An 8,653-nucleotide genomic window follows, 5' to 3' on the forward strand; every position below is an offset into this window, starting at 1 on the left:
GAAGTAGTTTCTGGATCAATTCCAAGAATTATTAAAAAAAAATCTCTAAGAGCAACTCAAAAATCACGTACACTTTTTTCAAGAAGAATTTTCAGGAGAAAGCTTTGAAAGAGTTTCTGTTGAAATCCTTGAAGATTTTTTGAGAAGAAATCCCTAAGGCAGTTGTTGAAACAAATTCTGAGGAAGTTCTTGAAGAAACCCCTAAAGGAGTTCTTTAAGCTCGCGAAGAAGTCTTGAGAGAAAATCCATGAATAAGACTGAAAGTATCGAAGAAGAAGCTATTGTTGAAATTTCTGAATTAGTTTCTTAGGAAAACCCTTACGTTACTTTACCGATCAGGCTAAGGCCTGGGTGGCCTCTGCTGTACATAGTAGCCGTCTCCATTCCACTCGGTCCATGGCTGTGTGTCTCCAGTACCGCACTCTGCGTAGGGTCCGCAGATCGTCCTCCACTTGGTCGCTGCGCACCACGTCTTCTTGTACCGGACTTTCGAGAAGCATTTTAGTCGGGTTGCTATCCGACATCCTGATGACGTGACCCGTCCACCGTAGCCTTCCGATTTCCGCGGTTTGGACGATGGTTGGTTCTCTCAGCAGCTGATGCAGCTCATAGTTCATTCGCCTTCTCCAAGTCCCGTCTTCCATCTGCACTCTGCCGTAGATGGTACGCAACACCTTCCGTTTGGAAACTCCAAGGGCCCGTTGGTCCTCTGCACGTAGGGTCCATGCTTCATGTCCATAGAGAACTACCGGTCATATCAGCGTTTTGTAGATAGTGAACTTCGTGTGACGGCGTACTTTGTTCGATCGTAGAGTTCTGCGGAGTCCAAAGTAAGCTCGATTTCCTGTCACAATGCGTCTCTGAATTTCTATGCTGGTGTCGTTATGTCGGTGGTCACTGGTGAGCCCAAGTACACGAATTCTTCAACCGCCTCGATTTCGCCACCATCGGTAGAAACTCGCGGTGTGCCGGCGCGGTGATTCCTCCCTAGAGCCCTTTGCCATCATGTACTTTGTCTGCGACACAATAATGACCAATCCGATTCGCCTTCACTTTTCATTCGGATGTACGTGTCCGTCATCGTCTCAAATTTACGAGCAACAATGATATTGATCATCAGCGAAACCAAGCAGCTGAACGGACTTCGTGAAAATCGTTCCAATCGTGTTTATCCCCGCTCTCCTAATTACTTACACCCTCTCAATGTTGAACAGCAAGCACGAAAGACCATCACCTTGCCGTAACCCTCTTGGAGATTCGAAGGGACTCGAGAGTGTCCCTGATACTCGAACTACGCACATCACTCGATCCATCGTCGCCTTGATCAACCGTATCAGTTTATCCGGGAATCCGTATTCGTGCATAATCTGCCATAGCTGTTCTCGATCGATTGTATCATACGCCGATTTGAAATCGATGAACAAGTTGTATTCGCGGCATTTCTGCAACACCTGGCGGATGGCGAACATCTGGTCCGTTGTAGCGCGTTCACCCATGAATCCAGCCTGATATTGCCCCACGAACTCTCTTGCAATCGGTGATAGACGGCGGCATAAAATTTGAGAGAGCGCTCAATAGTGTGATCGCGCGATAGCTCCCGCAATCCAACTTGTCGCCATTTTTTGTAGATGGGACACACGATACCTTCCATCCACTCCTCCAGTAATACTTCCTCCTCCCAAATCTTGGTAATGACCCAGTGTAGTGCTCTCACCAGTGCTTCTCTACCGTATTTTAAAAACTCGCTTGGTAGTTGATCTGCTCCAGCGGCTTTGTTGTTTTTCAACCGGCTAACCTCCTTTTCAATCTCTTGGTTGTTAGGGGCTGGAAATCTTTCGTCCTTTTGCGCACGTACTCCCAGATCTGTTACCACGCCACCTTCGGTGCTTGCAACGTCGCCGGGTCTTAAGAAAACCCAGCAGAAATTAATGAACAAGTCTCCGAAGCACCTCATGTAGGAATTCTTGAAGGATATATCTTGAAAGCATTCTTGAAGAGGTTCCTATATCATGCTAAAGGGTGACCGGTTCGATTCCCGGTCGGTTCAGGAACTTATCGTCATCGAAATTTTCTTGACTTTCTAGAGCATTGAGTATCCTTCGTGCCTGCTACACGATATACACATTCGAAATCGTCATTGGCAGAGGAAACTCTCGGTTAATAACTGTGGAAGTCTTCATAGAACATTAAACTGTTGATTAAACTGAGAAGTAGGGTTTGTCGCAATGAGAACTTGTGGACCTTGTGGGGATGATTAAAGCACCACGTGTCTATCACGCCGAGGACCTGGGATCGAATCCCACTCCCGACAAACTCACAAAGCCTGAATTCTTCATTTCTTCCAGAGGACAAGTAAAGCGTAGGTTCCGAGATGCATAAATCTCTGCAGGATATCTTGGAGGAATGCTTGAATCTCCAAAGAAGTTGCTTGTGAAAACCCTGAAGGAGCTCCTGGAGAAATTCCTTAAGGAGTTAGCGGAGAAATCTCCAAAGGAAATTCTAGAGGAATCTACGGCAATGAGTTCTTGGATATATTTGGCAAACTTTTTTGTTGTAACGTCACTTTTTCACTCTATGTTTATTCCATATTTTCGTTTATATATATCATATGGTTATATGAATTTATTTTACATTCGAAATATGTTAGTTTTGGTGGCGCAATATTACTTCTTCAATAATATGACAGTATATTTGTGTTGAAATATTTAACCAAAATTGTGCCCCTTGAAATTAAAAACACAAATTACGTACCAAGCGAAGAACAAATGACAACTCCTGTACTGTCGTCAGACGCATAAATGTCACATGTTACATTTCGTCATTTTTTCAAGTTTTTATGTCAAACGTCATATTTTGATATGTATTTTTGAAATATTTTGTCAACATACGAATTTATATAGGGTGACCAAGGGTATTATCGACAAGTTTGTCCTGAAATTTGGGCATATAACTAGACTAGAACTAAACTAAAAACTAGAAAATCAATCGACAGCTCGAGCTCCCACAATATTATTCCAGTTGTTTATACAAAATAAACTTCTTGTAAATTCTCCAAAAAACATCGGAATTGTAGGATGATCAAGCTTCTTGAAGGATATCTACCAGAGAACGTGAGATTTTCTAGACGACTCACACTGTTGCGGATGGCCCAAAAACGTGATCGAAATTGTTTTGACCATGAAAACATGATTTTTGATCTTTAGTGTCTTCGGCAAAGTTTTTCTATAAAATAAGCCCTAATTTATGGAAACATCAGTTTTGTGATCAATCCCCCTATAAGTGAAAAACGATTTCTATCTTTTTTATTTGTAAACTAAAACAATATGTTTGTTCAGAGAAGTTGTAGACAATTTTACTAGAAATAACTTTGCCGAACATACAAAATTTCCATCTTTTGATTTGTATGTACATTTGAGGCGTTTTTATAAAGCACCCCTCAAAAAACAGTTTTTTGTTTATAATTTTTTCTATGCATTTTTCTCAATTTCCAAATCTTCTAGCAAATGTTTTGCCTTATTGAAACGCGTAACTTTCTCGAAGAAAATATATATCTATCTCTCATATTTATCATGTTATTGAAAATTTTACTTTAAAAAATGCTTATGTTTGGCATGCCCATTTGTTAACTTTCGCACGTTTTCGCAGACCAGCATTTCCACATTTGAAAATATGGAACGAGTTTTATCTATTGCAAATATAGCCAGTTTTAGCCTGATTTCGCCTGTATATTAAAATTCACATACTAGAAATGACTATCATTATAAAATGTGTCATTGTAAAATGATCAACATATAAAAAAATGTACTCAGTACTTTTCTTACTTGATTTTCCCACATGAACGCGCAAAACCGTTTTTACAGAACCACTTGGAACTGCATCAGATAGCTTTCCCATAAAATATAAGTTTTTTTTTCAGATAAACAGTAGTTCTCAAAGTAGTACGATAAGTCTCTTCCACAAAATAAACGATATTGTTAAATGCTCTTGATAATGCTAATAAAATTTTTCGTGTTCATGTACAGTTTTGCAGAAATGTTAATTTTCAGAAAGTTGAAATAACAGCATCTAATGATTCTTTTAAAATTGGTTTACTTGAAAAATGTAACTTTTCTGATATAATTAACAATAACATATATCATTGATTAACGTCATCACTAATTACATTGCTTCCAGTTACTATCGTGTCATATGATTAGAGCAAAAGGTTTTTCGCATCCTACGTTTATGATGTTCTAGTTTTTTTTCGGAAATACATAGTCCAATATTCTTTATTATGGGATCAGATGTTTCAAACAGTCGATGTAAGAGATCTGTGTTAATTTTGATTTTTGAAAACTTACGTGTATGATCGTCCCTGTGATTCCTGATGTCTTTGTTGCGTGACTCTTGTGCTTCCTCGGACAGAAAAAAATATATACGGTAACTGGAAGCAATATATTTAGTGATGACAGTAATCAATGATATGTGTTAATATTAACATATTAGTTTTATTTTAAAGTAAACAAATAAAAAAGTAAATTTTTGTTTTTGGGTCATCCACAACAGTGTGCGACTGTTAAGATGCTTCATGTGCGTTGCCAGAATCCTTAGAAAAACTTCACCGGCATATCTTTAAGAATTTCACTAACATCTTCAGTTTCCTTAAAAGATCTACCATAAATTTCATTGAGAAACGTTTTAAATTCATTAAAATTTAGGCTTCAATTATTATTAACTGCAATTATACCAGTATTTAAACTATAAGTTCGTATGAAGTTTTCAGGACTTTTCATAGAATTGTTTTAAATATTATGACACATGCTATGTCACTACTGGCGTGTTAATAGGGATTCCCATTGAACATGGGACAGCTATGCGGCGCAGGGCAGAATATTTCTAGATGAGACGTCGGCATGAGCCATGGCTGAATTTCTAACAGAATTCCTACACTGAGCCAACTCTCCCGATCACAGTTATATGTCAGTCCTATATTACTGCACTATTGGAATATCATATGAATCTACTCTTGTGTTGAAAATGGGATGTGAGAGTTATAGGCTAGGTGCGCGAATGTATATGCTGCAACTCCAATAATATCCTTCACATTTTGAAAAAAGTTTCCTCGGGCTGGAGCGGGAGTCGAACTCACAACGTCTAAATGACCGACGCCGCTAGCCGCACGACCACGAAGCTCACTTACTGGAATTGCGAAATTATGCAAAACGTATTCCACTTTATCTGCCAATGTTGCTTTTCCACCCGGCCAAAGTTATATGCACAGCTAATGCATTGATCGTGTTATGTGCATATAACTCCGATATGCGCAAGTGTCATTGAGTTTTATTAGAAGACTTTTCATTTGGAACTGTTTATGGTATGATACGTACTGCCCATAACTGCATACATGTAACATTTGCAGTTTTTGTCAATGTTGACTTAATACCGGGGATCATCTCCAAATTATCAGTACTTTCATCCACCCAATTGAGATTGACAAGTTTGTCCTACGAAATATGAAATAAATACCAAGTCGTTTTGTCTCATTATCAAACATTCACGAATGTAACCGCATAACAGTCACACTGGGAATACACACTGGCCTCGTAGCGGACCGCCAATCATAATTTGGTCTAATTATTTTTACAACTATTCGCCCAGCATAGAAGAAGAGCTGTAGAAGATTTCATTACAAAAAGATTAATTTTGATTTCTTTGGAAATTTTTGAAATTTTAATCCTTGCCATACTAAAGCAAGTTGCAAACTTTGAGCTCCATGTTCTCCCATGCCTACTTTTGTCGAATGTGACTGTTATGCAGTTATGGTAAAGTGACCAGATCATCAGAGCTCCAACGCGGGACATTAATTTGGAAAGATACATAATAAGGTGAAATCATGATCTTTTTTTGTAATCGTATACGTAACGATTTTTTTGTTCGTAGAATACGAAGCTATCATTTCTTCTACCAAGCATATCTTTCTGCGTTGTGAACTTCGAAGCAGTGGGACAAACTCATAAACATTATTTCTACAGTCTTTAAAAGAAACCTGATAATTGAATCTAGCTGTCAAAAATATGGTTTTAATATTTCAACTCTCAGTTGCTTTCAAAATTAAAATTAGGGTGGTTCAAACTTCGAACAAAACTGAAACAAAAATCGTTTATCACAGCATTTTTGCCTGACAAGCATGACGTGAACTCTACAATTTCTTGAGGTTATTATTACCCTCTAAGTTCCTGAAAATGTTAACCAATCTAGCTTCTGCTTGTCCAATTTTGTCATTTGCGTACTATTTCCTTAAGTAGCTCGGATGCTTCTCTGTCAACATTGATTAACTTATTGGATGAATTTTATTTACGAGCGTACTCGCTTGAACCGCCTGCCAGTCAATGAAGGTTTTGATATTCACCCATTTGAAAAAAAAAAAAAATAACACAGTCAAAACAAAATTCCGATAAAAGTTTACTATACTGGGCTTGGAAAGATTTTAACTTCGGGCAACAATTTCCTTCCAGATTTTTTATCTGACTGTGCGCACTTACATAGTAATAAAAGTAGTTTTCTACCCTGAAGTTTAAACTTGAGACAGTTTCATCTATTATTTTTGTAATTGTACCCTTGTTACTTTGACTGTGCATTAAAATCAACCAAATATTCGAATTTTTTCTTCAAAAATAAAAAAAAGAGCTAAGACTGCTATCGCTCGATGAAAAAAAGGTTTCAACAGTTCAAACTTCACTGTAACCTAGAATCTTCATGTACTTTCTCGCAAAAATCTTTCAGTTTTTGAACTCTGATGTTGAAAGTACCGTTAATATGTTTGATGTGATTTATGCTCTGTACAAAACCGGTTTGACTATTTTGGCTTTAATATTTTGAATCCTTGTTGAATTTTTTTCAAACGCGGGACATTTTTACGATTTGAGACGAACGCGGGACATTTCGCGGGACATAATTTGTCGCGGGACATTTGGTCAAAATGCGGGACTGTCCCGCGAAACGCGGGACGTCTGGTCACTTTAAGTTATGGGCAGCGTAGGTATAATGATTCATTTGAAGTTAACGTGTCAGATTAGGGATACAATGTACCGTCAAGGCACCATTCACCGTGGATCTAAGAGGATTTGGGGCGAATACGGACTGTCATTTGACACCAATCTTAAAAACATTGTTGGTGCCGCTGTTAATTGCTTTCATTAGAGGTTAAAATTAAAGTAATATTCACAAAAGAAGAAAAATTTTCAAAAAAATTGATGATATAGTACAATTAGTAGAGGGTAGTAAGGTCGCCTAATTCCGTGGTAGGTCACCATTCACCGTGGTAGTAGGGACCCATTCACCGTGTGTCAGAAATTTTATTCTATTTTGTTTAAAAAAGATCAAAAAAACCCAACCTAGTGAATTTTCTTCGTTTTTATTCATTTCAAGTAATAACTTACCAGATTTAATTAGAAAAACGAATGTTCAAATTTTCAGGTATATGGGACAATATGGGGCACGGTGAATGGAGACCATTGATTTTTAGGGTACCCATTTACCGTGCCTTTTTGTTTCAATTAAAAAGTACAAGTAATCGTACTTTCTTGTTAAACTTTCTTCGGTAATGCAAAATACATACCTTATAAGTGAACTTAATTGCTTCTTGGTTGAATAAAAACGTTACTACATTTAGTTTATCGCTTAAATCACCTTAGCGCAGTTTTGTTTTTTTCACTATGAATGCAGTGAACGAGCAGAAAACCGCTTCATGTAAACACACTTTAGTGTTAAAATGGTACTTTAAAAAGTTTCTAATGAGCGTTTTGACATGGTAACAATTCATTGGCGTTGTATTGGTGCAATTGAAGGGAAACTGTCATACCATTCAATCGTAATATGGAAATAATGAAAATATATTCGCAGGCACACGGTGAATGGAGCCCCCACGGTGAATGGCGCCTTGACGGTATGTGTAGTGTCTGATAAAATAGGCTCTTAGAATTATTTCAGTGCAGATATTTCTCTGACCTCTACCAGTTTCAATAAAAATTCTTCAGGAATAATAACAAGGAACTCTAATTTGAGTGACGAATTCCTCCAGGTATCTTATGCAATCGTGAAAAATCTCTTCTTTAATTCAGCTACGACGTAAGATTCCCGGGTAGCGATTAAGTACTGACATTCAAAACGTTATATTGGTTTGTCTAGCAACAAAAAAAAAACTGAAAACAATATTTGAATATTGAAACTAGTAGACGTCCAATTCGTTTTCAAAATAGGAATCATGAGCAAGTCCACTGCTGTTGATAAAAGTCTTTTGACCAACGGTCGAAAACAATATTGCCCTACTTTACTGTGTTTGCTACAGTTCATCAACCTGTATCGATAGCCTTGTCAAATGCAGTCTTCTAAATATTAGAAATGTTGAAAATAATGTGAAAACTCATACATCAGAAAACCTTTTTTCGAGTGGACTTTAATCTTTCAGTTGAACAAATGTAATAACAATAATCAAATTGTATAATACTCAAACTGTACTGGCAGAATCAATACTGTAATCGGTAATCAGATAAGAAAGGTCAAGTCGCCTACAATTCATTCGTGGTGGTAACCTATAGTGCCTACCTGCGCGTAGGATTTCTGCGTCGACGAAGGCGTGCGTACAGGAATATTGGTAATAGGTATTTTGGCTTAC

At 37.7% G+C, this 8,653-nt stretch overlaps 1 protein-coding gene across 2 annotated transcripts in view; it reads right to left on the bottom strand.

Moving 5' to 3' along the window:
* Nucleotides 1-8,653, bottom strand: part of LOC109428225 (choline/ethanolamine kinase) — a 62,974-nt gene that overhangs the window by 53,748 nt on the left and 573 nt on the right. The window lies entirely within an intron of this gene.

Source organism: Aedes albopictus, chromosome 2, assembly GCF_035046485.1.
Source record: "Aedes albopictus strain Foshan chromosome 2, AalbF5, whole genome shotgun sequence".
Classification (NCBI taxonomy): domain Eukaryota; kingdom Metazoa; phylum Arthropoda; class Insecta; order Diptera; family Culicidae; genus Aedes; species Aedes albopictus.